The sequence below is a fragment of the Prosopis cineraria genome, unplaced genomic scaffold (assembly GCF_029017545.1).
Source record: "Prosopis cineraria cultivar Desert tree isolate PC_DT_omini unplaced genomic scaffold, ASM2901754v1 PC12, whole genome shotgun sequence".
NCBI classification, from domain to species: Eukaryota; Viridiplantae; Streptophyta; class Magnoliopsida; order Fabales; family Fabaceae; genus Prosopis; species Prosopis cineraria.
In genome coordinates this window covers 37,510,088-37,528,825 of record NW_026555343.1, presented here as the reverse complement: position 1 = coordinate 37,528,825, position 18,738 = coordinate 37,510,088, and positions in this window count along the sequence as shown.

The window sequence follows — 18,738 nt, the reverse complement described above, 5'->3', positions numbered from 1 at the left end:
AATGAAAAAAGCAAGAAATACAACTAGTCAATATAATATTATTTTTCAATGTTTCTCTCTCATACTTTGTCAGATAGGACATGGGACTTTTACAGTGAAAAAGTAGTTCATTTTTCTGGCGAGAGCTTAAAATTATTGATAAGGGATTTTTGGGAAAGAAATATCCCTTTAAGAGGAAGACAAACAATAGAATTGACAAAAAAAAAAACAGAGGCATAGAATGTGCAGTTTTCCACCATAAAAAAGTGCTCCCTTTCCTTTGATTTAAATGCTCTAGTGAATGAGGAAGACAATGGGGACAGCAACACAATTTTCTTGGACTTAAATGCTCCTCCTATGTATGAGAATGTCAGCTTAGACAACAATGAAAATGAAGAGCAACATATTACAATCAATGAAGAAAGAAATGGTAAGAGCATCTCTCTTTATAAAGTCCATGAGTATCCCTATGCAAAATTTACATTGTGAAAACTTATAAGAAAAGATGAATAATGAAAATATGAAACTTAATACTTTAAAGGTTAATACTTTCGTAAATCACCAACAAGGAAACATTTTTAACTCAAGAAACATAAAGTTAGATACTCTAAAATTAGCATTTTGAACTCTAGCTTTAAAGTAACCAAATGAGACATTCATGTAGCGCTGGACTGGGGTTTGTTAAGAGTCTTCATTTCTTAGTACTGTTGGTAGCATCAAATATCCCAAACTAAAATGTTAATGCCAATAATATTTATTTTTCTTTTGGATATTTAGTTTTGCTTTTGCTGGTCAGAATAGCACTACATTCTGTAGTTGACATTGTAAAGTCAATTGTTTAATATATGATTAATTTTAATCAAACAAATTTTAGCTTCCTTAGTCATTCTAGATATATTTTCTTGTCTAAAATAAATTATATGAAACCACATAAATGAATATTCATCTTACTAACTCATAAGATACTTAAAAATAGGATAGCGAACATTGAAGTATAGAAATATGTGATCCAACACCAAGGCAACGAATGAAACCACAAAGAAGAACCAATAAGGCAACAACATTGAAGCACAGAATTGACTTTAAGATTACTTATGATGCTATAAGATTACTTGTCATAATAGGCTATCATAACCTGGTTAAATCCTTAAAGAAATGAGTCAGAACTGACTTTATCCATTTGTATTTACTATTATCCCATTTACATCATAAATATCCAATAAATGCCAACGTATGAAAGCATAAGACTTTAAGAAGCATGCCATATTCCATTAAATGCTAGCACTAGAAACTCATCTTCATTGCAAAGCTCAACCTATAAAAATGTTCACAACAAAAAATGTATCAATCATGATAGATGGATATTAAAAGTCAGGTACTTAAACATGTAACAAGTTTGTTACAGATCTCTATATAAATTAGGAAGTTAGCAGAAACAAACTTACAATGTTTATATAAGAATTAGCAGTCACAATTTATCAACAGGCATAAATTTATTCTGTTTAAATTCCATGTCACCTGTAGTAAATAGGAACAAATTAAGATTGTAGAACAACCCACTAGCCTACTAAAAAAATAATCTGTCTCTTCACACAAATAACAGTGTACGAGACATATAAGCAAACATGTAACATGTATCCATACAAATTAGAAATCTTCATTAATGTGGATTTAAAAAGATTTCATGGAAAAAAACCTCCTTTGACCTTGAAAAGCCCTAAGTTGTATCATAAAGAAACTAGAACATAGTTGAGTACACCCTAGGTTATTAGAATCCCAAGAGAGAAAGCTTAAATAACAAAGTTCAATTCATAAACCATTTTACAACCAAAAGTTACTATTAGTTTGACAAAAATCAAGAAGAAGAGTATTTTTGGTTTTTCTAAATTTTATATGAAAAATGTAGAATGAAGTAAGATTAATTTAACCAAGAAAACAAGTGAGTTCTTCAAAGTTTGAATCCACTTTCATCATCATAGAATCCTAAGTTCAATTCATTTGGTTCTTGCAACTCAGTTGACATTAAGTAAAATGCTTAATTTTCATTAGGACTAGGTGATTATGGCTTAGATCAAAACACAATCTCTATAAAAATTATGCCAAATAATGACTTGACTCAAGAATTAGACCTTCCCTTGCCTTGACCATGTCCTTACACTTAGAATCAATCAAGAATTAAGCAATTAACTTCGATTTAATACTAAACAAAAGCTAAATAATTCAGACATTACCATAAGGATTGAACGGATTAGCATTTACACAACAATAACCATTGAAGCATAAATTCAAACATATAGTGTGCATCATCTAATTAAAGAATCAAATTATAGCATCCAAGTCTCTTGAAGGAATGAAATCAGCTAAAAAAATTCCATCTAATCAAAACTGAATCATCAAGTTAATAGCAATAATAAAATTAGAGAAATCAGAGGCAAATTGCAATAGAATTGACTGGAAAGAATATAAGGAAACTCAAGTTAAAGTGTCATCTCCCTTAAAGAACTCTAGAGAAAGTTCAGTTGTCCATTCCAAACTTCCTCAATGACTAATCAAGGAAGATGCTAATGAGAGCTGCCATAGACTGTTGCTTGAAGAAATCTATGAGCCTGGATGAGTCTAGACTGAACTGAATGAAATAACGATATGCGACAATGTGCAATCAAAGATAAGTGGTTGGAAGCGATGAATGTGCATGTGGCATCAAACCTGAGATAGATGGGCGAGCTGTGCGACAATGCGATGAGTATGTGTGATGAGTTGTGTAATATTCTCACTTCACTAAACACAATTAACTAATATAACCCATATAATCTAAGGATTAATTCAAAAAATGATTACCAAGGTTTAATTTAAAAGCAAGGGATCCAAATTTTTCTAAATAACAATGAGTTTAAAATCAATTAAAATCCTTTATAACAAAGTATAAACAAGTTTCAGAAGGATGAGATACCTCAGAAGAGTAAAAGAAGTTGAAAAAAGTGAAAAACAACTCTCTTAATTTGTGATAGAGCAGTACGTCGTGGCTTGTACACACTGTGTCGTGACGTGTTACTCTTCGTGCCACACTCCACGGCTTGAGTGCCATGCACCGAGGCGTGTTACACGAAAATTCAGCAGATTCTGCTATCATTTGACAACAGAATCGGAGAACTTCTAATGCGCTTTAATTCTCTGTCCGACATCCAAATAACATGATCTAAATGTCTACAGAAAGCTCTTTACATGAACTAGCTGAAGGCATAGGTTTCACTTTCAAAACAAATCACACTAGGAAGTTTGATACCTAAACGCATTTTAACCACTTTTCATAACTTTCACATAAAATGGGTGTCCAAAACCCTCAACATGTTCCAAAAGCCTTTCCTAAACCTAGACTATGTCCATTGAACCTAGGACTACTAGTACAACACATCATAAACATTAAAACAATAGTATAACAAAAATTCACTCCTCAACTCTATTTTACCAAAAACAGAAAGGGAGGTAGATTGGCATAACATTTTGCCCAAATCAATCAAAACGCATTCAAATCTTCATTTCTACACTTGCACTAGTATTTTAACCTTATAAACATATATATCAACATACACAAATACTCAAGGCCCAAAATACAAAATAGACATTTTCAATAACAAAATAGTGCAAGTGTAGTGGCATGCAACCTAAAATTGATAATCATCATATACTATTACATAAAATAAATATAAACTAGAGGCATACAGTAGGAATATGCTAATTCCTAGCCTCCTGAGCCTTCTCCCTCTTAACACCAAAGCTAGAGCCTGAAAAGTGTTAAATGGAAAGGATGAGTCTAGCCACTTAGTAACCAAGATAAAAACCCACCTTATGTCGTTATATATCAATTATAAAATAAGCACATGCATATGAAACCTAGTAAGTAAAACATGCTCACACATATCATAACTTGTCATTATTCATTTAATAACTTCTTTATCTCACATATATTAAGTATATTGTCATCATATTCTCATATATGTGACCATAACCCATTATTCACGTGACTTACCATAACTCAATACATGTGACATGTCATATATTTACTTATTTAGACAATGATCAACTAACCTTATATCCTCCTTATTTCCTCATATCAAAACCATGGGCTATAACACTTATTAGGGCTCTGTTTGTGTGACTAGACTACCCAAGCTTACCAATCATGAGGTGTATCCTGGCCAAAGATTACATAAGTCACTCTCGAACCACAGCTTTCCCCATTCTCAAATCTCTGGGGTGTCTCATACCATAAACTATTCTTCTTATTAAACCAGTGAAGATAGCTAGGTTTTAATCCCTTAACAAACTATAGGACAGTCTCTCGACAAACTGTGGGACAAAGCTATACCCTTATGCAGTAGAGGGCAACCTAAATACCATATAGATTTTTCTCTACTCTCAATCCCCAGGTGAACTCCTGCCACTGATCATGCCATAATCAATACTCACTCATTTTTACATTTTCATTTTCTTTTACTCATTTTCACAACAATCACATTGGGCTTACGACCGTGTGCTACCCAAGCATATATTCTCATCATTTTCTCAACATTATTCTTACTTATTCCAAAATCCACTTCTCATTATCACATAATTATCTTTACATAATATCACATTCATTTTTCAAAAGCATAAGCATGTTCATAGTTTGAAAACCCTCTTGACTTCACATTTTGCATTTCAAGCCAAAAATAGTATTATACACATTCAAATGTTCATACACTCATTGAAATTAATGCATGGTTTCACATTGAAAATCAATCCCATGCATGTAATATTCACAATTCACCTTTAACAATCAATTAATATATAACTACCTAAAGTAGGGTTTCCCTAGTTACCTCAAACCTTTGAAAGGTCAAAGGTTTACCCCTCAATATACTAGCTTTCAAGCTTGAATTTTCCGATTCAATAGATAACCAAGAGCTAAAACTACAATCAACCAAGTTAAATTTTATCAACATTACTAATTCAAGCATTTAAACCCTTAATCCTCTATTTCTAAATTGCCCAATGTTCTCTCTTAATGAGTTTGAGCCTATCCATTAGGTTTATTGTCTATCTTTAGTCCCCAACAGCATTAACAAACCATTAAATTCTCATTAATGGAATCACAATCTTCCAACCACCTATATTAATTACAAATTTTGGATATTAATGATGTCCAACAACCCAAGACATCAAAAATTCATTATACTAAGTTTAGATACTCTAATATACTCTTGTTAACTCCATTTGAGTTAATAAATTCAGACTCATAACCTATAAGGGCTGAAAATCCACTTTCACTATCAACCCTAACCATAAACTCATAAATGTGGAAAAGGTGGAGAGATTAAGGAGTGTGGTACTTACCTTGGGTGTTTGTAGCCTTCAAAATACTCCCAATGTTGTCTACTAGTAAACCCTAATAGAGTTTGGTGTGTCCTCTTCATTCTTGTCTTTCTCTTCTCTCTTTTCTGTCTTAGGTTCGCATATGATAAATGGTAAAAAATGACCATGCACAGTGACGGACGCACAATGCACCACAGCACGTGGCACAAAGAGGTCCTTCTTTATATCTAAAGTGTCTGTACACCACGATGGACAATCTTCATGCTGCGGCATGTGACACAGCAACATCAACTTTTCCTTTTCTTCCTTTTTTGATGCCCGGGTGGCCTGACCTAATACCAAACCTACAATTTAGGTTAAAATACAATTAGTCATGATTATTAAACCTCCTTAGCCACACACCACCTCAACTTACTTAATTTTCCTTATTAATCTTACTAAATCAAGGAATTAAAAATTAAGATGTTACAAGCTGAACCTTCGCACATTTCTGGTGGCCAAACTCAAATTGAGAGGAGATGAGCGATGGCGAGTGTGCAACGAGATGGACTCTAAACCTTAGAGAAAGATGAGAGATGAGTTTGACAGACTCAGACTGAGAGGAAGTGATGGAGATGAGGTGTGTGATGTAATGCGACTTGTAATATTGGGAAAATTAATCTTGGTTTATTAACATAGTGAGGGTGATTAGTGAGTTAATGGGGTATATGGTCAGAGGGGCTTAACTTGGCATAATTGTTGTGATTTCAGCCCTAGAAATGGGTCTGAATCGATGGCAGGCCACCAAGTAAAGAAAGAGGAAGAAAAAGTGAAGATTTATTCTCTGTGCCACATGCCATGGCGCGTGGTCAATCTGCCATAGTGCATAGAGATAGATTTGAATGCAATGGGCTCCTTTGTACCATGTGCCATAGCGAAGGGCAATGTGTACCACAGTGCACGACCAAAAGCTGACAAATTAAATACGTTCTGCATGAACAAAAGAAGAGGAGAAGAGGAAAACGAAGAGCTCAACTTAGGCTCTGCTAGGGCATTACATTGGCTTCTATTGTTGATAGATTGAAGCTCCTAAATATCTAAGGTAAGTTTATCATGCCTTCTTCTTCCTCTCTTTCCCTCATTTATGATCAATTATAGTAGGATCTGAGTTGAAAGATGGATTTTTAGTCTATAGGGATATGGGTCTAATTTCATTGGATGAAATGAGTATAATAGGAGTTGTTTAAGGTATTAGAATACCACATTGATGATTTTGGAAATGGTTGGTCCATGAGAGCATTTAAGACCTAAAAATTGACATAAATGTGATAGTTGGGAGAGGTTTATGTGCATTAATGATAGTTTGAAGTGTTATTAATGATAATGTACATTAATAAAATCTAATAAGCCCATTGGGTATGAATGGGTAGTGACTATGGCTTGATATAATAGTGTGTATGGAGATATATGTTGATAAATTCTCAAGATTGAGACAAAAATGATATTCTTGTGGTATAGATGTAGTGAGGTTCATTTTATCACCATTCGAGCTTGTTGAAGCTTTGAGAATTTGGTATAGTGAGGGCTAAACTTTTAACCTCTCGAAGGTTTGAGGTAACCGAAAAAAACTTAATCTTTATAGTTGAATGTTAATTGTGTTTGTGAAATGTGAATTATGATTTAAATTAATGATGCATATTGGCAAAGTGTTTGATTTGCGAAATGGTTTTGAAAAGAAAACTTTGATTATGCCACCCTTTATATTTTATGAAATTAATTGTGATTTGTTATTATGGGTGAAGAATTGTAATGTGTTATGTGTTGATTATGTGGAGTAATTAAATATGGTTATATGAGATTATTTGCCATGAATTAATCCTTGAAATGCATAATATGTGATAAATGTGTATAGCATAATCATTGACGAGAGTTCTCTTAAGGAGAAAAGTAGATTGGTTGAAATCCGCATGGTACTGGCAATGACTATTAAAATTAGGAACTTGCCTTGGCACTGATCATTGGAATCGGGAGGTAGCCCTTATTCCATGGCTGATTTGGGATTGTCTTACTTATTCTACGAGGGACTCAAACTTAACTAATCTCCACCAATTCATGAGGAGGCTAGATTAGAGGTACGACACCCTATGGTTGTTAGTATTAGGGGAAACCGGATTACATAAATGAGTGAGTTCACCCTGGCCCGGTAGCTTCTTACAAGTGGAAGGTTGGGTTAGTCCGTGAAGGACGTAACTACGTGATAGCCATTGGTTTTATGTTGGAGGTAACAGGAGGGTATAAAGTTAGCATATGATCATGCACATAAGTCCGGCCACATGGTTGTTAGTTTTGTGATCAGGCATGTGTTAAGGGTGCATGGTTGTTATTTTTATGATCTTGTGTTGTGCTTTTATGAAATATTATGATAAAGCATGCTGTGGTAAGCCCGGTCACTTAGTTGTCAGTTTTGTGAACTGTGGCTGAGTGTTTATTCGTGATATCTATGCTTATTTGCCTATTTGCATCTCTTTACAGTTGATATGCAATTGTATGGGTAAGGTAAAACTTGGTTACTGAGTGGTTGTACTTACCCTTCAATTCTTAATATTTTCAGAACCTAACTCAACGGATCCGAGTCGGGGAAAACACACAAAGGCCTAAGATTGTGGAATAATCCTCTATATGCTTCTTTTTAGTTCTTCCATGTGTATTTGTTGATGTAATTGCCAACTAAGATCATTCGACATGATTTATACACTACTTGCATGATTTTGTGTATAACTTGTGTATTTTGTGCCCTGGGTTAGTAAGTTTTGGTTGTAAACCCGTGAATAGGGTCAAAATACTTATACAAGTAGAAACATATATATTTTGAAAGATTTGGGATGAAACTAATAATTTTGTGCAACATTTTCTTCCCTTTTATGTTTTGTGAAAATTGAAATTGAGTAGTAATTTTATGATATAAGTATTTTGGACTGTGTGTAGTGCATTGCACGGGTCCATGAGAGTCCATTGAGTGTGGTCAGATAGATGGTGTGAGCTATTTGGCATGTGTGATTGAGTTGTGACACCTATTTGTAAAATTTTGTGAAAAAGTGATCAAATTAAGTTTTTATGTCTAACTTTTTATAAAAAATGAGTTTGAATGGGAAACGGGTGCCATTAGCTAGAGTTAGAAGAAAGCTCCATGTAGACACCAAAAATACCTCAATCGGACGTCGGACAGAGATTCAGGACGCGTCAAAAGTTTGCTATCTATGCTGTCAAATGACAATACTGATGCTATCAAATTTGTATAATGTGCCGTGATGCATGGCACAGAGAAGACAAGCTGTGGCACATATGCCATGAGCCATGGTGTACGTGTCATTTTCTATACAAAATATATTTTTGAGTTTTAAAAACTCATCATTTTAGGTCCCAATTGATTTTCAAGCTTCTGCATTTCTTTTAAAACTCTGATTTGGACTTATTAATTAATATTTAAGATTTGCATTATTGAAATTGGGATTCATTTCAAAAAGAATTTAAGAAATTCCCTTTTTATATTATGTAAATAAAACCAATCATTTCAATTACAAAACAAGTCATGAAATCTTTTCTTATTGACAGTAATACTAGAAATCAAAGCCAAAATGGCCCGCAAGTCATGCAAAAGAAACCATTTTTGTTCAGCAAGACAATACGCCTTGTCACATTAATGACAATGATGAGGATTTTTGTAAGGCAGCAAGTGATTGTGGGTTTGATATTCGCTTGATTCTTAACCCCCAAACTCCCCTAATTTAAACATTTTAGATCTTAGGTACTTTAGAGCAATTTAAGCACTACAATACCAAGAGGCACCTAAAACTATAGATGACCTTTTCAAGGTTGTAGAGAAGACATTTGAAGTTTACACATCCTAAGGTACTGAAAATCAAAACGATCATTGAACCAGCTAAGGTCAAAGGTCAGGGTTCAACCAAGGTTGAACCAGATATCAAACCAGAATCAAATAGGTCATAATAAAATAAAATAATATAAATAAAAGCATATTAATTTTTAAAATATTATATTCAACACTTAATATATCATATAAGGTACCATCAATATTTATATAAAAGCTAAATATTAAAAAAAACTAAAAAAGTAATATGTATATATATAATTATATTTATATGAAAATTAAATATTTATTTGAACATCAACTATCTATTAATAAAGTTAAATAGAGTGACTAATGCTTGCTATACTAATAGTGCTCAATGCACAATAATAATGTTTGTGCAAAAGAAGGCATCAAATCATTATCCTGTGCAACACAAATGGATCTATTGGGTTTTGCAATTATATATTGTTTCTTGTCTTTTCTACTCAGCTTTTAAACCTCTTTACTCTCTTTCTCTCTTGTTTTGTTCTCAGACCCTCTCACTTGCATTTCTATCCTTTACTCCTTTTCCTCTTTTATTTATATAGCTCCTTTCTTACTGCCTCTTCTTATTTGTGAAGGCATTTTACAAGAAGACAGAGGTCACTGATTAGAGTGAGACCCACAAATCCATGATGCTTGAAGAGAGCTCATTGCTTAGAGTTACTGCTAAGGGACAACAGACAAGAAGTATTACAGTAGTCACTAGTTAGGGACGAGTAGATGATGGATGATGAGATGAGAGGCGAGAATGCGAGCATGATGAAAGGGATCAACAAACTAGAGAGGATATCAAAGCACAACTAAAAAGGTTCAGAGCTTCTGCATTTTGATATTTTTTTTTAATTTTCACCCCTAAAATGACATTGCTTTTAGGGTAGAATATTTAAAAAATTCAACCCGCCTAACCTTCCTGATTCGTGGGGTTGGGCAGGTTGATTTGATTTAACTTAGGTCAACTTGTGCCACTTTAGATTGTAAAATTGGACCGAACACATGGCCAGGTTGCCGATTCACCAATCAATTCGATCTGATTTTAAAAGTAATGAAACATCCAAGCAATTAAATAGGATCTTCCTAACACTACAAGTTACTATGATCGACATTATGAAGGATAAAGGTTCAAACAAGTATAAGCAAAGCCATTTGAAGAAGGATGTAAGGGAAAGAAGAGCTGAATTGCCTAATCAACTTAAGTGTCAGCCTTACCTAGTACAAGAAGTTTTGGCGCACTTAGAAGAAATGGATAGATGATTTAGATAAAGGGGTAGATGTTTTTGTGAACTCTCAATGTTTTGGTCATTAATATTCTGTGTTACAATTTTTCATATAAATTGCAACACATAATATTAACAGTTAATATTTTATAGTAAATGCTATTGATAGTGAAGCATTTCAGCAATTTGTATATGAAGCAGGTAGTTTATAGTTTGTCAATTTATTTAGGAAGGAAATATATTCCTAAAAGCATTAGTATAAAAACTCACTTCTAATGTACCCAACCACTTTTAAGAGGAAGCAATACTCATTACAACCTGCCTCATCGATGGAATACACACCAAAATCCTAAAGTTCAAGATCCCACAAGAAGTCCTATTAGAAACCTTCTAACAAAGCTATGATCAATCCACCCCTAAAAATCTTTGGGTACAGTATTTGTGTCTATAATATACAATTTAGGATCTACAATTTTGTTAAAACAATATAACAATCCTTGCTAAATAAAATCAGACTTTCCTGATCATAATCTTATAGAATCTCAAGCTAGGTGAGGCAAGCCTGTTGCCTTATGTCTGTATCATTCATAATTGAATGAATAAAGACTTCGGCCAATGATGGAAAAATTGCTTCTTTACCAATTTCAATTATATGGATTACTAACGTGTGGGCGCAAGCGCGCGCGCACACGCACACTAACATACTTTACACTGGACATTATCTTAAAATAAGAGAAAGAGCTTTTGTAAATGAAGAATGATAAGATGAGAAGTAGCTAATAGCTATATATTGGTTGACCTAATTAAACCCACATTTTAGCAATTTGCTAAATAAACTAACTCAATTAACTATCAATCTAAAATATAAAATCATCAAGTTCAGTACAGTCAAGGTAGGCAGATTAAATAATTATGGGTCATAATTATCATCTTTAATCTAGAATGAGCACCTAGTTCACATGCTTTGTGAAAACAAAAAAAATAGTACCTCATTGTTTGAAATTAGCAATTCCAAGATCCATTCAGGCCATTTCTGGCTTAATCATATTCATTTATAATCCTACTACTATTAGAGATGAATTTATGTTTTTGTATGTGACAATCATCATGATACAAATTCAAATCCAGATCACAATACATCTGTCATTAATCCAAAGATCATCATCTATTAGACTAACATAACAGAGACACAGAAATAGCTCAAATATCAATACAATCATCCATTAGACTAACCAGAATAAAAGATTATCAACATGAAACTTTAGCCTAACCAAAATAAACTAAATTATCATTCATCAAAATAAGCTTAACATCCATCATTAATCAGAATAAGCCTAAATTCTAAACCAACCAAAATTATAGAGAAGGCATATAAATTTGAGACTAATCAAAGCATATAGTGCAAAATGTCATACATAAATTGCTTATGGTCTTTCTCTTCCTCGGTCAGATGTGCATAATCTTCCTCTGGAAATAGAAACTTGTTCAGATCGAATGGGTGGACAATTTTCTTATTTTTCCTTGCTTTCCTAAACCTTAAAACTATGTTGTTGTTGCCGTTGCCATTGTCACTGCTCACTTCTTCACCATCCTCGATTGCCTCCTCATTTAAATTAAAGGAATGAACTTTTTTTTGCTACACCACCTTAATCTTAATAAAATCTGAAGGCCTAAGAGAAGAATTCTTCAGATGAGGTGCCCTCAAAATCTTTCGATTTAGAGAGGTTACCTCTCCAAAGAAGTTGAATCAAAGTAAATCTTCTTCCCCATCAAGACAATAGTTGACTATACAAGCCATTAGCTCATCCCATGACAGATCCTTAAAACCCTTTTTCATTGAGCTTGAACGGCAAAAATCCATCAATATTTCAAACCGTACCTTCAACGGTGAGTCTAAGGCAGGTGGTGATGGAAGAGGAACAGTGGGAAAGGAAAGATTATCAACAATAAGGCAAGACTCAAGAGGAAGAGTGACAAAGGCAATCAACGATAGGGACCGAAAATGATGAGAGATGAAGCACTATTTGGAGAGAGAGAGAGAAAGAAAGACAAGCCAAAAGTGATCGAGAAGAGCCAGAAATGTTAACTGACTAAGGGGTATTTTGGGAACTTTAAATTGAAATTCAGAGTCATCTTGGGTCAGTGACTTATATTGTGGATCAAACTCCCCTTTTAGAACACGACTAATAAACCGGACTGGAGGGAGTACTCTATAATATGCTGTTTAGATTAAATAATACACATGAAGTATGCTTAGTTTTTAATAAATCTTCTTATATTGTAAAGTGCATCGTGGTATAACCGTAGATCTAAAATTTTTTAAATAACGTATTTCTTCTATTACCTTGAAAATCATTTTAGAAATAAAATCCAAAACCAAAATGAAATTTACTCCTCTGAAGAAAGGAAAAATAAAAGGAATCAGGTTAAGAAAAACACCAAGATCAAATTTGAATTGAATTTAAAAAGAAAAAATCCATTGATAATTTGAATAGGACTTAAAGAAAAAAAATCCATAAATAATGATTAAATATAGTTATCAAAATCATCAAACAAAATCAGAACCAAAATAAAAAATAATAATGTTAAGCAATTAGAAATAAAAGTAAAAAACAAAACTGGATTAACATATCCCATATAAAATCATAATCTAATAATACCACAAAATATTCTCATAAATGTAAAAGGCACTAATAAATTGGTAAAGAAGAGGAAAAAAAGATAGACAAATTAAAAAGAAAAAATGAATGCTGAATCTTGATCTCCAGACTCCAATCCTAATTAGATGGAGTTCTCTTAGCAGGTCTGAAGAATAATGAAAGTTTAACAATAGATCTAAGGTCATGGCAAGGTAATGTGATGAAGATTCATACTTAAGTAAACGGCGATCGTCAAAGTGAAAGAAAAAAGGTCAAGATGGCTTCAGAGATGGACAGAGGCCAATGACATAAAGAGGTTAAGGGAGTTCTAGAAATCAAAAGGGGGAGGTTTTGAGAGGGTTGGAAAATAGCAAATTTGAAGCTGCAATGAAGATTCAATGAAAAAATCTGAGGCCACGATGTTGGAAATTGTGCCATAAGACCAATCATTGTATTATGCACATTGTTATTTAATAAATTTTTCTTTTATTATCATATCAATTGTATGTTCACTATGATAACTGTATCCTTGGACAAGCTATAGTGATTGTTCTAAGTGTTCCTAGTCGGTCATCTATGAGGGATCATAGATGAAACAAGACTAGTATGGCTTTAATTAATTATAAAGATATAAATCAAAGTCATAGGCACTTGAAAGAGTACAAGGTGCTAGACTGATCCACTATGAAAAAGTTGCATAGTACAAGTCATAAGCTTATCTCATATGTAACTATATCACTAAGCCTTTTGACCTGAGATCATTATGGATTCCTACATGATGACTACTGAACTTTAACCTAGTCAAAAGTCACCTTTGACCACGTGATTACAAAGGCTATAATTGAGTTTAGTGATATTCATGCAGAGAAATATGAGTGGTCAAGATAGAATTTGTCTCTTACATTAAGTGAGAGATATTACTGGGCCTCTCGATGAGTAAGACTGAGAAAATGTATGGCCATACCATAATGGAAAGAGTTTTCCATTTCTATAGTCAGTCCACTCAAAGATCAAGAAAGTAACAGTCAAGTAAAGGAGAATGAAAATTCCATGTCTCACACTTGACTGAAATATTACGTGACAAAAGAAATGTGATACGGTTGCATGATAGGTTACATTAGACTATCGATCCCTATGTGAATTGGGTAGTTACAATGTCTTACTAGAGGCCACTTGTGATTTGTGGGTTAATAGCATAATTAGCTTACTACCAACTTCATATAGGCCTATAGGGTCGTACACAAGAACAGCTCAACTCAAGCTATAATGTCCAAGTTCATTGAATCTTGAATATGTCTAAATTCAATGAATGTAATATAGAGTAAATGAATTATATATATATATATATATATTTGAATATTTATTTGATATAGTTATATATAATATAATATATATATTTGAAATATGTGTGTGTGTATTCGTGTATATATATAATATGTATATATGATATATATTATATTATTATATTATATTGTATTGTATTAGTTTTAAATTTAATTTTATATGATAGATTAAATTTAATAACTAACATGATATGAGAGAATATTATGTCAGTTTTATAATTTGAATTTATAAGATAAATTTGAATAGATATGATATCATAAATTAAATTTATGAGATAAATTTAATTAAATTTTTGTAGGCTTTTAAGTGAAAAATGAAAACCCTAATCCATATACTATATAAGATAGGGACGTCCTTTATGAAGGAAGAGAAACTTAGAAAAGTTCTAATGGCAAAAACACTTTGAGAGCCACGAAACACTCTATAAAAAGGAAAACTAACGTTCAAAAAGGAATGGACGCTGGAAGCACTAGCACGCTATTCGAGTTAGAGAGCTGTTCATGTAGATACTGGTAAAGGGAGCATATCTACGTTATCAGCTCCTGAGATCTAAACTCTTGAAGAGAACATGCGCCAAGTTTGAAGAATTAAAAGGTAACTTTTCTATCCCTCTTGACTTAAACGAGTTCGTTCGATTCATATCAGGATAGGGACTTTAAAATTTTAATCTTCTGTTGTGCCTCCCTATCCAACACACGATGAAGAGATGAGATGAAATTTCATCCTTAAAAAGACAATGTCAATCAAAATAAAAGAGAAGAGGAAGAATGGCGACAAAGACAAAGGTTTTGAGAAATCTTTTGTAAAATCTCTAAATACTAATATCATTAAAAACCATAACTTAAGGTAATCCAGGGTTTAACCCAAGAAAGATTACCAAGTTTATAATTTAAGGAAATGAGATCCTAAATTTTCATAGTTTATAATAAATCAAAATCATTTATTATAACTTTAATTGGAGTAAAATATTGTTTCAAAATCATATGATACCTCAAAGAAGTAAAAAGATACAAAATAAGTTGAAAAATCTTTAAAGTTAAAAAATAGAGCAATGCATCATGGCTCGTGCACTATGCGCTGTAGCTTGCCATTCTCTGTGCCATGAGTTGCAGTGTGTTGCACATTCATGATAGCAATTTTGCTATCATTTGATAGCAAATTTGGAAAAATTCTGGCGTGCCCCATTTCTCCATCTGATGTCCGAATGAGATGAATTAGGTGTTTACAGGAAGCTCTTTTTTATAAACTAGCTAATGGCATGGGTTTCACTTCTAAATTAAGTCACCCTAAGAAGTTTGATATCCAAACACATTCACAATTTTTTACAATGTCCACAACAAAAGGGCGTCTAAAACCCCTTACAAGTGCCAAAATCTATTCCTAATACCTAAACCATATTCATTAGATTTAGGACTAATAGTACAACACACCATATGCACATATACACTGCTATATCTCATTTTCACCCCTCAATCCCTTTACTACTCAAAATAAAAGGGAGAGGTTTTAGCATTACATTTCACCAAAAATCATTCATATTATGTTTAAAACAACCTTACTACACTTGTACTAGTATTTTAGCCTATCAACATTTACAATTTATCATAAATAATATCTCAAGGTCTAAAATACATTCCGGACATCATAAATAATATATAGTACAAGTTTAATATAAAATGCATCCTAATTGGTAATATATAAACTATTACACAAAATAAATGAATTGATGAGGCATTACAATAGGAATCCTAGGCCTTCAGAGCCTTTTCCCTTTCCACACTAGAGTTAAAGTTTGTAAAATATTAAAATAGAGGGGTGAGTCTAACCACTCAGTAACCAAGGTATATCTACCCTATATAATTATGTACCAATTGATTTAAACACTTAAAGTGAGTTGAATACTCAAAATCATATGATTACATGAAATACAAGTTATAATTTCATAATCAATTTCACTTTCACACATATCAACCTAAATCGCAGAGCATGTTGCCACAAAACACATAGACATGTAGCAACGACCCAAAACTTTTTTCACAACTTGTCACAAACTTAAACAACTATGTGACACGTCAAATGATTACATAAGCATAATCAAACTATCTTATACCCTTCTTATATCTTTTGACTGAAACTGCGAGCTATCATAGTAAGCAAGGTTTTGTTTGTGTGACTAGACTACCCAAGCTCACCAATTGCAAGGTGTGATCTAGCCAAAGATCACATGACTTACTCTTAAACCACAGTTTTCCGCACTCTCGAATCCTTGAGGTGTCGTAAACCTTAAGCTAACATCCTTGATAAACTGGTAAAAATAGTTAGGTTCTAATTCCTCAACAAACTATGGGATAATCCCTCAATAAACTATAAGACAAGGCTATACCCTTATGCACCAAAAAGCATTCGAAAATACTATATGGATTTTAACTACTCCTCTCCTTAGGTGAACTCTTGCTAACTGATCATGCTATGTACGATGCTCACTCATTTTCATAATTTCATTTATTCACTATTAGCACATTAGGCTCACGATAATACATTACCTAAGTGAGTATTCACATTGTTTTTACAAATATTCTTCACTTTATCAAATCATCAATTTCTCCATTCTCATCTCAAAACCAGCACATATTTATAGTTTTGAAAATCACTTTGACATCAATTGTACATTTCAAGTTCAAATAAAACATTTTGTATTCACAATTCAATCAATCATCAAGGCCCATGACATGCTTCACATTCGCAATCAAATCATACATGTTAATATGCATATTTTCACAATAAACATTCAACTAACAAATGACTATCTAAGATAAGGTTCCTCCAGTTACCTTAAACCTTTAAGAGGTTAAAAGTTTACCCTTCGATAATTAGCTTCCAAGTTTGATTCACAAGCCAACTGTGGTGCTCGAACGCTTAATCTATGATTAATAAATTTTAAGCTCATTAACATTGTCAAGAACATATTTTTACTTCTAAAATACCCAACACTCTTATTACTTAATTTTGGGCTTATTCATTGAATTTATTAATTCTCTTTAGCATTATATAGCTTCATTAAGTTCCCACATTGCCATTAATGCCTCAACCACCTTCATAAATTCAAATTAAATGTTCATTTTTGAACATTAATTAAGCTCACTAACTAAAAATGTCAAAACCCATAATCTTTAAGTTTAAATACTCTAAACAACTCTCATTAACTACATTTGAGTCAATAGGTTTAGACTCATAACTTATATAGACTAAAAATCATCTTTCATTACCAAACTCTAACTAAAAACTTCAAGAAAGTGGAAGAGAAAGGAAGATTAAGGTGTAGGACACTTACCTTAGGTGTTTTCTAATATCAAAATACTTCTAAACCACCAATGTGGCAATTGGCAAACCCTAGTTAGAGGATTATAGTTTGCTCCTCATTTCTTCCTTTTTCTCTTTCTAATTTTCTCCCTATGCAAGGTTGTTTATAAAAAATGTTGGCCATGTCGCAATACATAGCATAAAAAGTTCCTCCTCCTTCATTTGTTATCTATGCGCCGCAACAAATGTGCTGTACACCATGACATGTGGCACAAAAACAATTCTTCATGTTTTTCTTCTTTTTTTGATGCAAGGGGACCTAACTTTACTTTGAACCTATAATTAGGGTTAAAATCACAACCGAATATATTTATTAGACCTCTCTAATCATACACCACATCAATTCATCCAATTATTATAATTAAACTTGATTAATTCTGTAAGAATTAAAATTTAGGATATTACATTTTGGATGAGCTTAAGGGGAGAAATTAAAGTTGGGAAGATTCGAGAGATGATGAGGCAAAAAACGAAGGGAAGGTGAGAGATTGCGAGACGGTACGGTGAGGGACAGAATTTGAGAGGACGGTGGTGGGCTCAAACCTCAAGGTTTGCGAGAGGAAGATCCAAAAAGAGAGTCATGGCCGGTCTAATTTCTGAAAGACATTCACAGATGAGGACGGGAGAGATGTGAGGCGTGGGGAGGGAGCGTGAGTAATTGAAGTGTTGATTAAGCATATTCACCGTTGGATTGAAATAATCAAAGGCTTACAAGTATGATCCATGTGCCAAAATTAAAAAAAAGGAAAATTTTACCAAATACATTGTTTACATTTTTATTAATTTTTTAATAAAAAATCTATATATAAAAAATATTTAGAATATAGCCAAATAAAAAAATTGAGTTATAGTAAAAATTATGTAGTTAATTATAAAGTCATATAATTTTTTAATAAAAATATAAAATTTGTATATGGTGATAAATTTTGGAATATTTTTTATTTACCAGAAAACAGGA